Source organism: Lagenorhynchus albirostris, chromosome 21 (genome assembly GCF_949774975.1).
Source record: "Lagenorhynchus albirostris chromosome 21, mLagAlb1.1, whole genome shotgun sequence".
Lineage (NCBI taxonomy): Eukaryota > Metazoa > Chordata > Mammalia > Artiodactyla > Delphinidae > Lagenorhynchus > Lagenorhynchus albirostris.
Window position 1 is genome coordinate 7,832,852 of NC_083115.1, and position 19,485 is coordinate 7,852,336.

Consider the following 19,485-nt stretch of genomic DNA (forward strand, 5'->3'; position numbering starts at 1 on the left):
TGTTAAAATGTTGATTTCGCTTTATGTTTGAATGGCCACTAAAGAAGAAAAAATACTTTCAGACTTTTGAAGCCAAAGAAATGTTACATTCAAACAAAGTAAAGGCACGTTAAAAGCTGTACTTGGTTAGTAGCATCTCCCAGGTCGGGATGCAAGAACCAAAAGACCATTTTCTACCACTACCTTGTTCCCAGCGACAGGAGCTTATCTGCTCAGATTAGGATACTGTGCACAAGCCAGCCCGGAAATGGATGTCGGGTTTGACTCTTCTTGGTTGGTTGCAACAACTTCCATCTGCTCTGTGACGCACAGCTGGATCACTCTGGTGTTCTGATAATGTCTCTTCAAGGTTTCTCTCGAAAGCCCTCGTTTGCTCACTCCCTAAGAGCTTGGCAGGTGGGTAGGTGATGGCAGGGGAAGCTAAAAGGGTCTGCAGCATGTTAATGATGGAGAGAGGATTGCACACCAGCACTCCAGGTCCTCAGTTTTGCACATGAATTGTTCAACCGTTCTTTCCTGTGTGGGGTTTACACTTATTAGGTCACCTGGCTGCTGAGATGCGTGATGGATCCAGTTGAAGGACAGGTGGGGAATGAGGGTTCTATTAACACCATACTGAACAAATTAATACTGAACAAATTAATTCAATCTACTTTAATTTGGAGGCTCTTCCTACCCCCACACCCTTTTCACCAATAGATTTCTTATTTATGTGGCTTGTGTTTGTAATGATAAGCAATTGATTCCAATTTCCTCAAATGGAATTTTACGCAATCCGTCGGTGAAGTGTATTTTTGCAATGCTTAAAAATGTTAAGTGAATGATGGAAACAAAATGACCAGTTGCAGGCATTATCTAGTTTTAAAAAGCAAACTCTTTTCAGAGGTTTTAAAAGAACCTATTTAACAGGTAAGTAACCATTATACACAACACCATTCAGTGGCTCAAGGACAATTTCTCTGATGCCTTCTCTGCTTCATGCACCATGCTAGGAGTGAAATACTGAGTATCAGGAGACAAAATCCCTCCCCTTCAAGTAGTTGACGTTTTTAGGGCAGGGAGAGACAGACGATATACACATTTTCAACATCTTTAAAAATATATAGCATGTTAGATGATGACAAAGTTCTGTAGAAAAAACAGAGCAGGGAAGAGATTGTTGGGTAAAGAGCGAATTACAATTGATGACAGTGTGGCTAGAAGGGCTTAGGATGGCAAAGGAGGTAAGAAGGCAATGCATATCTAGGAAAGAACATTTCAAGCACAGGGAATAGTACATGCAAAGGTCCTGAGGTGAGAGTGTGCCTTTAATACTAGACAAACCATAGGAAGCAAATGTGGAGAGAGGTATGTATGGGGGAGGGTGAGCAGGTGGCAAAGGGAAGAGAGAAGGAGATGAGAATAAGGAAGGGATGGGGACAGCACACATGCAGTCCCTTTTAGGTCCCTGGACTTTTGAGTTTGAGTCTGAGATTGAGATTTGAGTCTGAGTTTGAGATTACGAACCTCTGACATTTCCAGACAGAGGAGTCATCATCATGATCTCACTTTCCCTTTTTTTTAAAAAAAAAAAAAAAAAACTAGGCAAAGAACTTCATTAACCTTTGTTTCAAACTTTATTCCCAGGCTTCTTCACCTTAATTAATTAGTGGCGAAGAATGAATTGTATATAAGCAAAAACTGAAAAGAACTGCAGTGTCCAGGGGCTTGGGCTTAAAAATATTAGAGATCTAGATTTTATCAGATCCGTAAACAAAATTTTAAAAAGCAGTCACAATATAAACTAGCAGGTCCCAGTAACTTCAAGATTTATCCCCTTCAGAAGCTGACTCAATTGTCTGCTTCGTTCTTGGAAGCCTCATCAAAATTCTCCACGAGATCTGGAACTTCATCAACCTCCTCCTCTCCAGTAGCAAGCGGTGCCTTTCCATCCAGAGACTGTTTGGGCAGAGCTCCAGCCAGTCTCCTTAAACTGGTCAGACTGTCTGCGCCAAGCTGGTTTAAGATGCTGGGTAGCACTTCTGTCAGCTGCTTTGTCTCAGCATGGCCTGTGCAGGTGAGTGTCTGCTGCCAGAGATGCCTGAACTTCAGGGTTGTTAAGGTGGATCCCTGTTCTTGGTTTGTGAACACATGCAACCCCTTCAATACCAGAGATATCGTTTACCCCTAACTTCTTTAAAGAGACCTGAAGTTTTCTGTCCTCTGCTGTGGCTGTTCTATGAACCACCTTCTTTCTGCGAGCTGTTCCTTTCCCACCCACGCGCACTTGTGCCCGCAGTTTGGCGAGTCTCTCCTGGCGCATGATCGTTTCTTTCCTCTGAGGCTCCTGTCCTCGGGTTCCGCCGCGAGGTGGAAGAAGAGACAAGAGACGGCATCGCCTGGCCCCCAGGGCGGCCACCCCTGGCCCGACCTCGACCCCGAGAGTCAGCCTGAGTGGGTGCGCCTGTCCGTAGCATCGCCTTCCTCTCCTGCCCTGTCCCTCCCTGTCTCGCTCCTTCCGGGCACTTCCCGCCCCCGTTCCCATCCTCCTCCCATGCCGGTGTCCAGAGCCTTTTTGTACCTTGTTGGAGCGGAAATGGGGCCACGCGGGGGACTAGGGTTGGCGCTCAGGGGGTCTCGGGCAGACCAGCTGAGATGAGGCGCACACACGCGGGGACGCAAGATGGCGGCCAGTCACTTTCTCTACATCGGCTCAGATGTTACCTTTTCTCTGAGGCCAACCCTGATGACCCTGTTTAACCCTGAAACCCATGTCCCTCTTCACTCCCTCATGGCCTGACTTTTTCTTTGTCCATAGCATTTTCACCTTCTAAGTTTCTAGATCACTTTTCTTATTTATAAAGCATAGTCTATTCCTGCTTCTCTACTAGGATGTCAGGTACACAAAGGCAGGGACCTGTCTCTAGGTCACTGGCAAATCCCAAGTTACCTGGACGAGACTCTGGCTCAGTAAGGCTGCAAACCTTATACGTTCTTCTTATTGAGTCATGAAAGCTGATATAAGGATCTGCTAAGGATGATTTCCAAACAGCTCTAGAAAGCTATTCTATCCTGAATGATAAAGGGAAATATGGGGAAAAGCAGTTACTAAGAAAAAAACAGTAGTTCTTAATCATCCAAGTTTGTGAAGTGGAAGACAACAAAGGGTAGAAAAAGGTTGACAGTCCTCACCTTAAATGAGTCACTATAAGAAAGAAACTAAAATAATTTGCCACTGTTTCTCCTCAAGATTGTAATACCTAAATGCCCATCAACAGACAAATGGATAAAGAAGATGTGGTACATATATACAATGGAATATTACTCAGCCATAAAAGAACAAAATTGGGTCATTTGTAGAGACGTGGATGGACCTAGAGACTGTCATACAGAGTGAAGCAAGTCAGAAAAACAAATATCGTATATTAATGTATATATGTGGAATCTAGGAAAATGGTACAGATGTACCGGTTTGCAAGGCAGAAATAGAGACACAGATGTAGAGAACAAACGTATGGACACCAAGGGGGGAAAGTGGCGGGGGGGGGGTGTTGGTGGTGGGAGATTGGGATTGACATGTATACACTGATATGTATAAAATGGATAACTAGTAAGAACCTGCTTACATAGGAGTGAGTGACTGATAAGGATGATTATAATTTTTGTGACTTTCTGTCGGAATAAAAAATCTCCCCCCCCAAAAAAGAACCTGCTGTATAAAAAATAAAATTAAATTTTAAAAAAAGATTGTAATACCCTCCAAAGTTCAAGAAATTGCTCTTGGTCAGATTATAAGAATCCTACTGCATAAACTGCAAGGGAAGAAATGTAATTTAAGTTCTTGGTAAATTCAATTAGTTTTTTAAAATAGATAATGGTAAAACTTTCTAAGAACCAAGGTTAATGCAGCCAGGTAACGAAGTGACCTCAGGCCCAATTACTCTTTTAATATTTTAATATGTGGAGAGACAGACTTCCTTCCCTTATTCATTTTTTCTGTGTGTCTGAGTAACGAGTCCTCAGAATACATGGTGAATTGAGATACAGTGCAAACACATCTGCAATCTGCTCTCACATTCAATAACTTAGTAGACATACACATTCTGCAGTAGAGTATCCCTAATTTATACCCTAATTAGAAATGATGATACTTTATACAGATACACCTCTAAATTTTCTATAACAGGAGAGTTTGCCAAGTAAATTTTAAAAATGTAATTAAGACTGGAGGAAGAAACTGTTGAAACTAGTTTAAAAACTATCTTTCAAGGACTTCAGAAGCCTCCATTCTACATGAGGGCTAAGTAAATCCACTTAGTAATCTATTCAGAGAATTCAACTCTATTTGCATGGCTATGAATTGAGGAAGTTATCAAATGTCTTTTTAATTTATGCTATATGTTTGTAACTTGCCTTACCATAGTACATAGATAATAGTTGAGATTGTATGGTGGTGAGGTGTTCTGGTCAGGTGTGATTTCCGGTTAGAATTACAGCATCTCAGAGTTGGAATGAAATTTAAATATAACCTTACTTATCTCAACATCCTTCAGATGCTTGAACTTCTATCAACATATTGTCCATCTTCTGCCAAAGCACATCAGATGAGGAGGCAATCACTGCCTCTCAGTCTCCTTTTCCTTCTAAGAGTCAGAGGCCCAGAAGATTCTGGCAGTGGTTAATCTTAATCAGCTCTGGAGTCAGAGAGCCTGGATTCAGATAACCCCATATCACTGTGAGACCTTCAGTAATTTATTTAACACCTAAACCTCCATTTTCTTATATGCAAAATAGGGGTAAACCTAGAACTTCCTCCCTATGGTGGTTGTGAAAACTAGAATTTAAACCATATAAAATGCTTATTATTGTATTCAGGGTATTGAAATCAGTGTTTTTGCTCGTGTTATGATCATCATTCTGCACACTGGAGCAATGAGAATTAGCCAGAAATCATGTCAATTAGAATTACACAAGACTCATCTATTTTCTTGGCATCTCAGGGTTTTACAGCACCTCATGAAGCCTGGTTACCGAGAAAGATCAGAGTTCCGTGAAAGAGGCGCTGCTCATATATTGACCCTAAGGAATAATCTAGAAATCACTTCTGAGAGGAAAAGTCCCTGAAAGCTTGATTTTCCTAAGAGCTGTGAATTCTCTTACACATGAAGACTAAACAATTGATGAATTGAGGTCTTGCTAGTCGGATTCCAGTGAATAGAGACTTCACTATATAATTGGCCTTTCTATCAATTAGTCCCAATTGGTAAATTTTACTGTACATTTGTCCCTGTCAAGAATGAATTAATAATTTAAGTGTGACATTACATAAATACCAGACATTGATGTATGTGTATCATCTTCGGTATACATCAATATTCCCGTTAAGTCCTTGAGAGTGGCAAGAGCAGGCCAGGTGATCAGGAGGAAGTTTTGCAGGACCTCTGTGAACCACACAGACCCAAAAACAGTGCAAAAATCACCTCCTGAAAAAAACAAGGAACTGGGTTCCAATCAGTAGACTGCAAACCTGACTTGTCTTGCCAAGCCAAGATGCTGGGCAAACTGTCTGTGTTTGAGTTCACTGGTGAAGCTATGGTGGTGTTTCTTGGGCTCTGGGCAACCACACGGGGCAGAGGTTGTAAGAGGCTATTTGTCACAGCCTCAACAATGAGGCTTTATTTTCCCTAAAGGAGTCAGAGCCAGGAGCTGCTAACTGGTCACAGGTGTGCACACACGCAAGCAGGCAACCAATGATGCCCATTTCAACTCAGGAGCTGATGAGAAAGGTTGGGGAAAGTGACCAGCCCGGGGGAAGAATACAAGGGAAGAAATTCCGCATGTGCTATGTCCCAGGGTCTCCAAGAGCCACACCTGCCTCAATTATATACAATGGAATATTACTCAGCCATAAAAAAGAACGAAATAATACCATTTGCAGCAACATGGATGGACCCAGAGATTTTCATACTAAGTGAAGTCAGTCAGATAAAGACAAATATCATATGATATCACTCATACGTGGAATCTAAGTTTTAAAAATGACACAAATGAACTTATTTGCAACGCAGAAAACAGACTTACAGATATTACAAACTTGTGGTTGCCAAAGGGGAAACATGGGGTGGGGGATACATCAGGAGCTTGGGATTAACTTACACACACTACTACATATAAGATAGATAACCAACATGGACCTGCTGTATAGCACAGGGAACTCTACTGACTAAATACTCTGTTGTGATAACCTATATGAGAAAAGAATCTCAAAAAGAATGAATATATGTATAACTGAATCACTCTGCTGTACACCTGAAACTAACACAACATTGTAAACCAACCGTACTCTTATAAAAAAATAAAGTTAAATTAAAAATTCTTAATTCCCCTAGCAAGCTAGCCAAGCTACAGATCTTTACACAGGCTCTATATTTGGCACCGTGTTCCCTTTCTAACAGCAGGGCCCTACTCATCTGTAGCCTTTCCTGGACCTCCCTTCCCACTTCTTGGCCCTGGTGCGTCACCCTGTTTCCCATGAAGGCCACTTGCCCTTGTTCCTACTACTTTGACGCAATAAGGAATATATTTTCCTTGATCAATCCACAAGAAATGAAGCCGTGCTCCTCCTGGGATACTGATTACTCCCTCCTGCCCCCACACTCCACCCTACACTACTTCCCTGTGTCTACGTAATTTCCGCGTATAGACCTTTATCCTACGACACAGTATTAAATAGGAGGAAAGAGCATGTGTCATCAACCAGACACCACCTGAACTTGCACAATTTTAGTCCCTTAGCCTCCCTGAGGCATCATATCCTCCTCCTATTAAGATGGAGTTGATGATATCTACCTTAAGGAACGGTGGCAAGAATCTAAGTAACTAATTCTGTATTTCAGACATTAGCTATTATTAATTCAAACTATTTAAGAGTTAAAAATATGCTTACAAAAATCAAATCTGAGGCATGCGTACTGCTCTATTTCATTTTCTGAAGGTGGCAGAATTCTGCCATATACCTCCGATTCATTGCTAGACTACAGACAAAGCCCCACATCTTGCTTTTCCAACGCTCTCCCTCTCTGCTCAGCCTAAGCTTATCATCAGTGTGTGTAATTAAGGGGCTTAGTGCTTGGCTGCCATTCTGAGAGGCAGAGCCCCTGCCATGGTGCCACCTGGCAGTCTATCAGAATTTGTTTTATGCCATTTCCTGCTCTGAAATCCTCTTTTTGAGAGGAAGTTGGAAAAGACATAGAACCATTTTCTACTTCCCAGCGGGACTTCAAAAAAAAATGTGCAATTTGTCTTTCTGGAGGGCTCACTCTTGACTTGCCTGTTTGGTAATTACAAGAGAAGACTCAAAGGCAGTGGTTCGGTAGAAACTCCCCGTCTTTGTATTTCTTTTCAGCGTCCAGTGAGTGACAATCTTTCTCATTAGAAAACTCCTGACGCTCCCTGGTCAAGTCAGAATGTCAGGCCCTAAGCAGATGAAGATAATTTTAAAAACTGAAACGATCTAGACCTCGGTCAGAGTTTCAACTTCTCTTCCCAGCTGCATATGAAAATAACCATTAACTTTAAACAGAACAAACTAAAGACCCTCCAAGGTCACTGCATTACAAATGCACTGCAGTCCACACAGTGAGGAAACAGAGTATCAGGGTGTCAAGAAGTTTCCAGATGGGAGTTTCAAGTTTTTAAAGCATTCCCCATTCCCACCTGTGTTAACCCAGTGGTTTCTTATAACAGCCCCGGGAGATGTCATTATAAAGTTCATTTCACTAAGAAAATTTTAGTGCCCAATTTGCCATCTCAGGACCAGTGAGTGACAAGAACAAGGGCTTCTGGCTTCAACTTCAGCATTTTTCCATCAAACCAGAGCCCTTGCAACCTACTCAGTTCCAAAGGAAAGGTTCCTCTGTATTTTTCTTCTCGATTTGTGTTTTATCAATAACTGAGACCCATGACAATTTCTCCATCTGCCAGACTGCTGTCACCGTCCTCCAGAACCTTGTTCACAAAGCCATTCTTACACAGACAAGGACAGACTGCATCTAACGGCACCAATAAAGGTGGCATTTCACCCACACTGTAGGTCCGTCAACAGGGGCTGATGGGAAGGGAGGTCCCGATGGAGAGGTGCCCAAAAGGCTCAGCCCTCCAAAAACACCTTCAAAAGGGATGGGTTAACCTGAAAAACATGATTCTGAAAACTCAGGACAATATTAATCAGTTAAAGCCATGCTGCCCCTCATCTACTCCTGGAGCTTGACAGTCCTCTTCCAACAATGCCGATTCACAAAATCATGCCTGTCCCACTGGGGATCCGCAGGTCCCTTCCATCTCACAGTCCTTGAATGCCTACAGAGTCATTAGCCTGTGCTGGACCACAGCTGCCCTGTTCCGAATCCCCCTCTGATAATATCCCCTGCGATGACTTCACTGGCACTCTCAGACTCACCAGATAGGAGTCCTACCCAAAGCAAACAGGTCTCTGAATTAGGTTGTAAGTTATAATCTGAGCTCTAGAATCAACAACTGGCCCATCATTTCCTAACCGTGTGGCCTTAGGCAAGCTTTTTTTTTTTTTTTTAAAGCTGCGAGGCATGCGGGATCTTAGTTCCTCCACCAGGATCGAACCCGTGCCCCCTGAAGTGGAAGCTCTGAGTCTTAACCACTGGACTGCCAAGGAAGTCCCTTAGGCAAACTATTTAAATCTGCAAACTTCAGACTCTGTCTCCAATGCTGAATAGTTTTACCTACATCTCTAGTGGATACCACTGCTTACGAGCTCCTTCCTCTTTTTGAGGAGGAATGCCGTCTACCACTCTCCTTTGCAAGGCTCTGCAATGTTTTATGCCCATCAGGATAATTCCAATTCCATTTGCCTTACCAGTAATAGGCATGGGAAACAATTTCGACCATTAAGATGTGAATGACAGTATGCTAGGGGACTTTGAGACTTAAAATGATACACTCACACAGAAAGGACCTTTCTTCTACTAGACGATGTTGTGTCTGGATGCGATGGCTGGAACGGCTACAGTTATCTTGTTACCATGAGTGGAGTCAGCCTGAGTATACAATTCAGCTAACTCACTGAGGATTATAATGTTCCAGAGTACCTGGTTTTCTGACATCCTCAATGAATGGCTGAATCAATCACTTCTGTTGCATCGAATAATAAATATTCTTATAATTTAGATCATCTGAGCCAGGGCTTTTTCCTACCACTTGAAGTTGGCAGAAAGCATATTAGCTGACAATATCGAACAACAAATGTCTCAATGTCAAGTATTATTTGAAACATGTCAGTACATTAGCTTATTTGATGATAACAGTCCTTTCAGGCTGCTAGGAAATAGCACAGAAAGGTTAAGTTACCTGCTCAATTCACCTGGTAGGGAGCAGAAAAGGAGGCATTTGAGCCCAGGCGATCTGGGTCAGAGCCAACCACTGTGCAAAATCTCCTTCCTTACTTACAGGCATTATCTCATAGGGGGATAATAGGCTTAGCTTTAAAATAAAGTCATCTAGACAACCTCTAATGCAAAATTGGAGGAACTTAAATATGCTGGTAATTTTGTACTAATGATGACGTGTTTCATATGCTTCCGACAGTATCAGCAACCTCCTCACCCACTGTAATTTGCTTCATCTCATCCTCCAGTATCTGAGTTTATTTTTTGCACTGACCCTCACCACAAACCTCCCAGTGTTCTTGATGGTCTACACCCCCATCATCAAACTGGTCACAAATGAGCCCCGACTTACACCTGATTCTCCATGCTGGCTTTTCTTCTCCCTGGAGCTTCCAATGTTACATGCCACTCGGACTCTCAATTTTTTCATTGATTTTTTAAAATTATTTTTTGAACAACTGATTTAGTCTCTTCAAGCCAGCTTAGCAGAGTAGCTTCTGGCCATTCAATGGCACTAGGACCCATTTTCTTTTTTGTGTTCTAAATATTCCCCTAATTTTCTGACATCCTTAGATCCAATCATTCCCAAGTAATTGAATCCTGAATACGTTCATATACGTTCATATAATCCCATCCCTACCCAGTCTAGAACAATGACTCTTTTATCTCTTAGTGGCCTCTGTGAGTCTGGCTTAGCTGTTCCTCTATCTGCAGAGGGCACTTGAGGAGGGAAACAGGTTGCTGAATGGTGGGGGGAAGGTGGATTCCGCTTTCCTGTGAGGGAGGAAGAGCCATAACAAAACCACCATGACCAGAGTCCTTAGCTATACAGTTTTACAGCAACTATATGTAATACTTCTTGGTATTCCCAAGGTGGCTTGAAACTAACAGCTAGCATTGATAGATCATCTATGATAGGCAATGCCCAAGCAAGGATGTATATCAGCTCTTTTAATCACCCTTACAGTGCTACCTTCCTGTTAGCTCTCCATACGACAAAGGTCGAAACAGAAAGGTTATGTAAGTTGCCCAAGGCTGCACAGCTGGTCATGGCTAACCCAGGCTTTGACTCAGGTGTCTGGGTCCACAGCCAATGCCCTTTAACAACAGTGTCGTAACACCAGAACTAAGTGAGAATGTATCAATAACCATTGCTTCCTTCCAGCCAGAAACTCCTGTCAACGTGTGACCCAACCTCCCTCTAAACTTGACCTCATACCCTCCCCAGCCTAGGAGACCCTCATATCTTTGTTATCTTTCTGCCTCTTATCCATCTTTCGAGAACTAAAGCTAATTAAGATCAGCCGAACATGGCAACGGTTCCATGTGTTAAAAATCACAAGAGATAAAACTGTAAAGTAGGAAATACTGTTTCTTGAATTTAAGTCATATGTGTTCAATATTAATGAACACTCTGCCGGGCACACAGCTAGCATGCATGTGACAGGTAGCTATATTTAATGTTCTTTTCACTGTCCCACTCTCTTTCTTTAGATCTTAAGATAGCGCCAAACAAGGAGGCATTTTTAATATACACTCTTCTGTAATGATGATTCAGAGGGAGGGACACTAGGGGTGGGAGTGGGAATTAAAATTCTAACTCCCTTTCTATTAAGAAAACTTCCAGCACAGCCTTTAAGCATTCTAATTAAGAAAACTTATGGAGAAACTTATTAAGAATAATGAGTAGCATAAGAGAATACAACTCTAACAGAGAGAGTGAATTACACAAATTCTTGAGCTGAGGTCAAATTCTATCTCTGACATTTGCCAACTCTGATCTTGGGCAAGTCATTTCATCCAAGGGCAGATTCTGATGCCAGCTATACCTCTGTTTGAGTCCTGGCTTTGCCATGTTATTAAGCTGTGTGAATTTGGGCACTGCTGCAAATCACCTGGGGATGCTGTTAAAATGCAGGTTCTGATGAAACCATTCTGGGGAAAGGCATGACATTTTGTCTATCTACCAAACTCCGAAGTAATATGCGAACGGCCTACAGATCCACTTTGAGAAGTTTAAGCAGTTTCCTCATCTGTCAAAAAAAAAAGAAAAAGAAAAAGAGAGGTATCTACCTCATAGAGTTCTTGATACTACAGCTGACCCTTGAACAACACGGGTATGAACTGCGAGGGTCCACTTACAGGCAGATTTTTTTCAATTGTAAATACTACAAATCTACACAAGTTGCAGTCGGTTGAATCCACAGATGCCCAGGGCTGACTATATGTTATGTGGAGATTTTTGACTGTGTGGAGGGGGGACACCCCTAACCCTCACATTGCTCAAGGGTCAACCGTATATGTGAAAGAAGGCGCGTGACTAAGTATTATGAGCACTGAAGCTCAGGGAGCTTTCACTTTGATCCAGGCTGCTAAGGGCAGTCCTGAAATTTGTCCCTGCTCACACGCATATGTGACAATTCTGCTTAGATTTGAACAGTACCTAGTCTTTATATGAAAAAGGACTTTGGGGATTTCCCTGGCAGTCCAGTGTGGTTAGGACTCCGAGCTCCCATTGCAGGGGGCACGGGTTCAATCCCTGGTCGGGGAACTAAGACCCCACATGCCGTGAGGCGTGGCCAAAAATAAAATGAAAACAAAGATGACTTTGGCTTGTAGGAAGGATAACTTTATGGGCTGCCCTTATCTCCAAGTTCACCCCACCCTGGGACTCGTTATCTTGTTCTCTCTGCGCTTTAGGTAAGCTATGCCATGATGTCCTTACCTCAGTGAGGCTCTGCAGAAATGAAGAGGGGGAACTTCCCATAAAACATGTTTATAATTGGGTATGTGAGACCAACACATTTATATCTACCAATGAGGATTAATATGCTCATAAAACACCAGTAGTAGCTGTCTCTCTCACCAGCTGAGAAGAAAGCATTATTCCACTGCAGTCTCTTTTGTATCTAAATCCATATTTTACCTACATATATATTTACAAAACAAATTTTAAATATTAAGTAGAATGCAAGTTACAACAAATAATCACCTCTCCCACACTTATTCAATGCCAAGGTTAAGAAAGGAAATCGCATCAATAACATGAGTCAGTCCCTCAAACACAAGGTTTTATTTGTTAAGACAGCAAATAAAGCACAAGATGGTGTTTGCTCATAGGTAAAATACCAAAGCAGGAAGTCCATAAGCTCAGGGGAATTCTACATTCATTCAAATAGATTCTAATGATGGTAAGAATGGGGGTAATTTAATCCAAATTGTTTAATTCTGAATGAGAAAAGAGGTGACTAAACGTTTCTTTTTCCCTTCCTTTTTGTCTTCTGTCTGCCCTTGCACAGAGACTTCAAAAACCAAGACAGACGCAGTGAAGCTTTGGTTCTGGGTAACTTGAGTGGTTCCCCCCAAAGGGAGTTCATTTCTCTCTCCCTCACAACACTCAGCCCCTGCTACCTGGGGCTCAGCCCATTGTGATCTGCTTTTGAGAGCTCTCCTCTCCTTAGCCTAAGATCTCTTGTACAGACACCTAAATGCAAGCAGCCATCAGCACAAAAGCAACATCTAGGGGACAAGCAGGCTGCAGGCTAGCCAGTGAGGGGATCTTTGCTTTTAGCCTTTGTCAGGCAGCGCCCAGAAGTGATGGAGTTCTTCGAATTTATTTCTGACACTAAGCCCCTCTATACACACGGACTTATTCTATCTGCCTTGGTAAACATATTTTGTGAACCCTGTAAACTTTTCCGCAGAGCACTTTCATGCCTCACTGTCTTCCTGCTTCCGGTCGTCAGACATCACATTTACTGAGCACCTACCATAGACCAGCTAATGTGCTAGGCACTGGTGCGCAAATCAGACACGTTCCCTGACGTCACCGAGCTTACGGTTAAGCACCCACAGAGGCACCAAGCATCGCGGTCCTCTAAATGACTAACGGGATCTTTCTCACTACTCCCCCGGCCCCACCAGTTTTTACAACAGTTTTATGAACCCCTATTATAGGGTTTTTGGTTTTATTTTTAACTAACCCATTTTTAAAAGGTCATATTTACCCATCTCCACTCCCCACACTCCCCAAAGTAGACAATATCTGGTCAATTTCACAATGATCTTGCCCAATCGTTTGCTTTAATTCATTCATATGCATGCATTCAATCACCAATCCTTTAACTGAGCAGCTGTGGTATGCGGGCTTTGTACTAAGCCTGAGGATAACCCCCGGCCCTCAAGCGGCTCCTAGCCTAGTAGGCAAGGAGGAAACACTCAGTAGGATTTGATGAGTAGTATAATGGGAAGTTCAGTGGCACATACATACAATGGAAATATTACTCAGCCATAAAAAGAAACCAAATTGAGTTATCTGTAGTGAGGTGGATGGACCCGGAGACTATCATACAGTGTGAAGTAAGAGAAAGAGAAAAATAAATACCATATGCTAACACATATATATGGAATCTAAAAAATAAAATGGTTCTGAAGAGCCTAGGGGCAGGACAGGCATAAAGACCCAGACATAGAGAATGGACTTGAGGACAAAGGGAGGGGGAAGGGTAAGCTGGGACGAAGTGAGAGAGTGGCATGGACATATATACACTACCAAATGTAAAATAGATAGCTAGTGAGAAGCAGCTGCATAGCATAGGGAGATCAGCTCGGTGCTTTGTGACCACCTAGAGGGGTGGGATGGGGAGGGTGGGAGGGAGGGAGATGCAAGAGGGAGGAAATATGGGGATACACATATATGTATAGCTGATTCACTTTGTATAAAGCAGAAACTAACACACCACTGTAAGGCAATTATACTCCAATAAAGATGTTAAAAAAAAAAAAAGATGCCCGAGACGACCTCACAGTGGAGTAGTTAAGTCATTGGTTCATGCATACACAGCTTGACTAGAAACATCATAGAAGCATTTCACATCTTACAAGCCTAACATCAGTCAATAGAAGAGATAAAGACAAATATCCTTGAAAACTAAGTAATACTATTAGAATACCTAGCTTAATGCCACCAAACCATGAAATCAATTATAGTCAACCCTCGGGACCTGCGGGGGATTGATTCCAGGACCCACTATGGACACAAAGATCCACAGAGGCTTGAGCCCCAGTGTCAGCGCTCTGTATTCACAGGACCCACGTCCACGGATTCAACCAACCACGGATACAGAGGGCCACCTGGTTTTAAAATGGAAGGTGATGTACTAATCTGTTGTTTAATGCTGTCTTGGGTTTGAGTGGTGCAAGATAACGTTCACGCCTTCCCAATTGGATATTTTCACTTGCACAAAAATTCAGTTAGAATATCAGATGTTTTGCATTTCCAGCATGGACATTAATGAAACATGGAGGGAGGGGGATGAGAAAATGAGATCTTTGAGTTGCCATGATTCACATTTTTTTTTTCAATATCATGCAATGTTCCCACTAATGAGTAATAGCTGAGAAGCAATATAGGGTATTCACTGTTACGTATTAATAACGCCCTGCTGCTTGAGAACAAAAACAGGCCTTTTACATGCTGCTTATAAACAGCGTATACGCTCCTGCAGTTTCCGCTTTGCTCCGTTCCTCCGTCCAAGCTATTCTTCTTAAAAGCTTTTCAACATTAAAACCAAAACTTTCGAGGGAGATGAAATGGGCTCCTGAAAAATCGCCTCCTCTGGCTAGACGGTGCCGGAACAGATATAATTAAAATATACTTACGACATTTATTTCAAAGTCTTCATCCCAGAGAACAAAGTTTCGCCAACCACTAAACTCAGTGTAGTCACTGAATCACATGTGGTTTCTTTAGTGGCAAAACTTATCCCTTTGGTCAGTTATGATAAATCAAAGAAAGAAACTTCCATGGGGGAGAATTAACCAACAGCAAGGCTAATACCCAACTTTCACAAAGGATAACTGAAACCAAGATTCCTCCCAAATGCAACTATAGACTTAAGATAGGTGCTTATCAGGCCTCTGGTCTGAATTGTCTGCTAATATATGGACTTGCAAACTGGCAGGAGGACAATATTGAATGAAAGTGAATCCTGCCCTGATCATAATTGCACCTGTGCTGTGTGGTGTTGATTCTTTGCTAGAGAAACACTTCATTTACCGAAGCTGTTGGTCTGAACCAATCCCAAGCTCTTCCCTCAACTTGATTTGTAGATCAATTGTTGTGATTAAAGTAAGGGGATTTGAGGAAGCCAAATGCTGATTCAAACATTCGAAGTGCTTACAGCAGTGTTATACACATCCTGCTTTAGACTAAGCTGGTGGAGTTCTTGTTTCCAAGCAAGGAAGTCTCAGAAAATTGCTCAATGCTTGGAAGCTACTGTTGGGGGCGGGGGGGGGGGGGGGGGGCGGCGGGAGAGGATCTACCCAGGGAAATAAGAGCATGTGGATGAAAGTAATGAGAATATAGAGGGTAAGTTCGTAAAAACTAAATTTTTGCCAACGATGGTGTGAGTCACACACTTCCTTACGTGGCTGTGAGTTTCAAGCTAATGAAGCTGGGTTTGCGGAGCATCTATGTACACTCAACTACGACTCTGTGGTCATGCCTGATGACTAAATCCAGCCAACCACCTTAAGAGGAACAGACCAGCCACAACAATACGAGATGTGCCAACATGGCTGAAACACAAGTCCTGAAACCAAACATATATCTGCTCACATCTCGCCCCATTTTCTTTCTGGGATACTGGAAGGGGTCCATTTTCTTCTTCCTCCAAGGGTGCATTTCATCCTATCCCTCCTGCTTTTCCAGGATGCTCACCTAATCACATTTTCCTCTCTTTCCTACAGTATACAGCTTTCCCATTTCCCTGTAGTGATCCTTCTGGCCAAGATTTAGCTGTGATTAAATCTCTATCATGTTAATCAAAAACAGTATAAGACCGACACTCCACTATCTTTCTTCTCCTTCACGAGAGTGACCTACATTCACAGTTCCTTGATGCTCAATCTGTAACCTACTCAGTCTAGAAACAGTCAACCAACACAGATCCCACCAACATCACCAACGGTTTCCATGACGATAGCTCCAATGGACATTTTCGGCCTCCAACTTAATTTATAACATCTGACACATTTAACAACTCCCTTGTTCTTAGATGTTATTTTGCTCTTGTTTGTCCTTAATCTCAAAGGATGTTTCTTCATGGTTTCCTTCAAATCCATCCCTGACTCGATTATTAAAATGCTGGAACACCCCAAGGTCCAGTCCTAGGTCACGTTTTTTTCTTGTGTTCTTTCTATCCATGTTCTGAGCTTCAATTAACAAAAAAGGCACCTGACACTTGACATGTCCAAGACCTCCCTCATTTCTCCCTTCCTCATTGCCAACCCTGCCTTACCTCTGGTGCCGCCCCTCTAAAGGAAAGGTCCCACCAGGTTTCAAATTGGGTAGGTCAGCTACAATACGGATGCACCTCAAATAGCCTGGTGAGTGAAAAAAGCCAGAGAAAAAAGAACAGATTCTATGATTCCATTTATACGAAATGCCCATAACAGGCCAATCTATAGAGATCAAAAAGTAGATGAGCTGTTGCCTAGGGCCAGAGATGGGAAAGGGGAGTGACTAAAAATGGTCATAAAGATTCTTTTTAGGGTGACGGAAATGTTTTAGAATTAGACTGATGTTGGCAGTGCAACTCTAAAAATACACTAAATTTTATCGACTTGTACACTTAAAAATGAATCAACTGGGCTTCCCTGGTGGCGCAGTGGTTGAGAGTCCACCTGCTGGTGCAGGGGACACGGGTTCGTGCCCCGGTCCGGGAAGATCCCACATGCCGCGGAGCGGCTGGGCCCGTGAGCCATGGCCGCTGAGCCTGCGCATCCGCAACGGGAGAGGTCACAACAGTGAGAGGCCCGCGTACCGCAAAAAAAAAAAAAAAAAAATGAATCAACTTTGTGAGTTGTAAATTGTACCTCCATAAAACAGTTTTTAAAAGTTACATAAGTAGGAATTATATTTGCCTTTCCCCCCTTTTCTCTCTTACCTCCATGTTCAACCTATTCCTAGGTTCCACCCATTAGACTACTAAAATATTACTCAATTCATTCATTACTCTCTATCGTGCTCTAATCTAAATGAGCACCACCTTTTCCCTAACAATTGCAATGGACTTTTCACCAGAGTCTCCCTTCAGTTCTGGGAGAACAAAGTGTTCTCCACACTTCAGCCAGAAAGATCTTTTCTGCTTAGAAATCCTTTATTGACTCCCAGAAGTCCTTAGATAAAGACCACACGCCTTAAGTGACCCGAAAGACCCAGTGTGACTGGCCAGCTGCCCCTCTCCAGGCTTTCACCCCAGTCTCTCCTCCCCACACCCTGCTGGGTCGGCTACATGTTTTTATCTGCAGTGTTCTTCCACCCCTCCTTCACCTGCTCAATTCCAACTCCCCCTTCTCTGGGTAGCAGCCCAAGAATTAGCCTGAGGGAAATTAACCATTGGTTACTGCCCTCATAGAACCATGTTTCTTGTCTTCAGAAAACTAATCCCCGTATTACTCAGCCATAAAAAAAGAATGAAATAAGCCCACTGGCAGCAACATGGATAAACCTAGAGATTATCATATTAAGTGAAGTCAGAGAAAGACAAATATGTCACTTATATGTGGAATATAAAAAATGATACCAATGAACTTATTTACAAAACAGAAATAGACGCACAGACATAGAAAACAAATTTATGGTTACCAAAGGGGAAAGGGGGGGAGGGACAAATTAGGAGTTTGGTATTAACATATACACACTACTGTATATAAAATAGATAACCAACAAGGACCTACTATATAGTGCAGGCAACAAGACTCAATATTTTGTAATAACCCATAAGGGAAAAGAATCTGAAAAAAAGAGATATGTATGTAAGTATAACTGAATCACTTTGCTATACACCTGAAACACAAGATTGTAAATCAACTATACTTCAATAAAAAATTAAAAAACAAAAAGAAAACCAATTCCAGTTTGTAATTAAACATTCACCACTGTGACAATCTGGGTTAATACCTGCCCCTTTTTCCACCCATGGAATTTGCATCAGAGCATGGAGTACATATGTATTTGCCCTTGTGGTCACCATCGTATCTTTAGCACCTAGACTAATACTTGGATGTAAACAATTAGCTCAAAGAATAGCTTCCCTGATAGTAATAGTTAATATCAACAACTTTTATTAATATATAATTCCTTTAAGACAGTCAACGGGTAGGACACGGCTATTACTTTTAGTATTTCAATGATATTTTCATACACACACAATCCTTAATACACCTGAGAAATAATCTAGTTTCCTGATCTTCACTGAACCCAGGTAAACCGAGGACTGAAATGAACAAGCTAGTTGGGCCCAGAGGCCCAGAGAGTAGCAGGCAAATGGAGATAGGACCAAGCACGTAAATATCAGGTAGAAATTACTTTTAAAGCTTGTCTCTAAATCATGGCTTTTCTTCTATTTAATAGAATGAGCCTCTGCCAGCCAAAGAGAAATTTCACACTCCTCAAAGTCTGCTAGGAAAAAAGTGTTTTGACATCCTTTCCTTATCTCTACATACACTGACTTCTCCTGGAGCTTCCGTATACAGCACCTCCGGCAAGGCCAGATTCCTCAGCCTCTCTTTTCCCTGTGATTAAAAATAAGCTCCCAAACATCACTTGGCAATAAGGCTAGCTGTCAGGCGTCTGGTCCCAGCTCAGACACTCTTTTTATGCCCTGGGCAGAACTCTGAGCCTCACTGGGCCCCTTCCTGGAGCACCACCCCGTAATCCAAAACCAGGAGTCCTTAAGAGACGAGACAGAGAAAGAAACCTGAAATGCTGGGTAGGAAAAGTGCCAAAACTATGTTTCTGAGATTCTTCTATCAGAGACTTTTTAAAATAAAATCATTAAAAAGTACAATGAAAACAGGACCAAGGAAAGTTCCTTTAAAAAAAATACATGTGAAAGATGAACTAAAATCACAAAAATGTAACAAATTTTGATGTTGTAGATGGGGACAAAATTCTGATTTGTCAGTATCATTCTGGACAATTACATCTAAATAAATATTCCAAGCACTTGACTCAACTTACCCGAGGCTCACTTTAGAAATGAGAATTCTGCCAGTGTGTACAAACAGTTTGAATAGCAAA

The 19,485-nt window shown here is 42.2% G+C and overlaps 1 protein-coding gene and 1 pseudogene across 2 annotated transcripts in view; both read right to left on the reverse strand.

The window, feature by feature from the left end:
• The window catches only part of UNC5D (unc-5 netrin receptor D), a 603,667-nt gene that overhangs the window by 303,379 nt on the left and 280,803 nt on the right, over positions 1–19,485 (reverse strand). The gene's annotated exons all lie outside the window — the stretch shown is intronic.
• On the reverse strand, positions 1,831–2,456 carry LOC132512783 (transcription factor BTF3-like; annotated as a pseudogene).